Consider the following 2126-nt stretch of genomic DNA (forward strand, 5'->3'; position numbering starts at 1 on the left):
GCTTCAGTTACCCCTGTCGCCCGGGATAGACAGGGGTGTGTATGTCGGAAGGTTATCGAGTCTGCATTCCTTGGTCACTGTGGACAACTTTTACAGTACTCGAGAATACATTATGAAGACGTAATCATAAAACCCAATTGACTTAAAGGGCTATTTCACTGGGCAGATTTTCCGTGGATTTTCTGTCAAACCACGATTTCCGCTGGCGTGATTCTCAATTGTTTGTTGTTATTGCTACTGATGAAGATGGTGAGTAATACCGTCGTCCTTCAGTGAAATCTTCCGTAGCTTTGGAAGATCGTGGACACGTCAGAAAACCACGGAAATATGAGAACCACGCCAGCGGAAATCGTGGTTTGACTGAAGATCCACGGAAAATTTGCCCAGTGTAATAGTCCCTTTAAATCCCTCCTTGTCGCCCGCAGTAGAGCGTGTGGATGTGGTATAGTCTAGGGTGTTTGCACTTACAATAATTCGTCTGGTGGACTGTTACGGCTCCCCACAAAACATTATGAGAACCTAACCACAAGGTCCCATTGACTGAAATCACCGCTGTCGCCTGGAAGAGGCAGGTGTGTGGATCTAGATAGTTTAGCTTGTTTGCATTCACTGTAATCACTCCGGTGGGCTGTTACGGAACACATTAACACATTATAAAACCTAACCTTAAGTTACCGTCATCGTGCTCTCCTTCCATCGTTCTTAGATTTCCGTTGACTTAAGTTAAAACCATCGTGCTCTCCCTCTTTCGTTCTCTCTCCTCATCGACTGTTCACTCACACTGACGCGTATTTAAAACATAAGAACATAAGAACGTAAGGAGTCTGCAAGAGGCCGGTTGGCCTATACAAGGCAGCTCCTGTAATCCTAACCCAACCGTACCTCACTATCCATTAATTTATCCAAACTCTTTTTGAATGTATCTATGGTATTGGCACACACAACATGACTGCCAAGCCTGTTACATTCATCCACCACTCTATTGGTGAACAAATTCTTGCCTATGTCTTTGCTGTATCTGAATTTGTCCTAGTTAAAACCATTGCTACGCGTCCTACCTGGCTCTTTTACAACCAAAACCCTATTGACATGCCCTTTATTAAGGCCCTTCATCCATTTATAGATTTCAATCAGGTCTCCTCGCAACCTTCGCCTTTCATACAACCTTTCCTCCTTTACCGCCTCATATTTTTCTTCCTCTCTTTCCTTCCTTTCTTATTTTCACTGTTCTCTACTTTTTTTTTCCTAATGTAAAGTTTTCTTTCATTTTTTTCTTCGTTTCCTATTTTTCTATTGTGACCTGCGATCTTGTTACCTTTGTTGCGTGTGTGTTCATCCTCATTCTATCGCCGAGAGAGGATTCAGGGTCGGGGAGGACGCCTACTGAAAGATACCTCGTCCTCCTTCACTCCCATTACCTTCTTATTATGAAAGAATGATGGGGGAAGTGTTGTCTTGTTCTGCTTTTCCTTTATAGTGTTTTATTTCATCATTCTAGGCAACGAGGGCAGATTTGGTGACAGTGAAGATGTCTATTTAAAGATCTATTGTTCTCCTTCACTCCCACTGCCCTCCCTTCCTAACCTGAAAGAACAGTGGGGGTAAGGGAGGGTCTTCTTATGTTTTCCCTTTATTCTTTTTCCTTTTTTTTTGTTGTTTATCATGAAGGAACGAGGGAAAATTCAGGGTCAAGGCACATGTCGCTCTCCTTCCTCCTCTTCATCTTTCCTTCTAGCATTGAAAGAACGGTCCTGTTGTGTTTTTTTCACATTTTTAGTCTTTTTCTTTTCGTCATTCTAAACAACGAGAGCAGATTCAGGGTCAGGAAGGACGTCTACTTAAGGGTGACTGACTGTTTGACTGACTGGCTGTATCATTTGCCTATCTAACCAAGTTTCTGGCCGACTGTCTAATTATCTGACTGGCTGGCTAATTGACTGACTGACTGTTCTTTGGCTGACTGACCGACTTCTTGACTGTTAATTAACTACCTCCAACACCACCTACAATACCACCCTCAACACCACCACCACCACCACCACCACTGTCTCGTTCCCACACACCAACATCACCATCACTGACCACCACCACCACCACTGACTCCACCACCACCACCACCACCACTA

Source organism: Eriocheir sinensis, chromosome 63, assembly GCF_024679095.1.
Source record: "Eriocheir sinensis breed Jianghai 21 chromosome 63, ASM2467909v1, whole genome shotgun sequence".
Lineage (NCBI taxonomy): Eukaryota > Metazoa > Arthropoda > Malacostraca > Decapoda > Varunidae > Eriocheir > Eriocheir sinensis.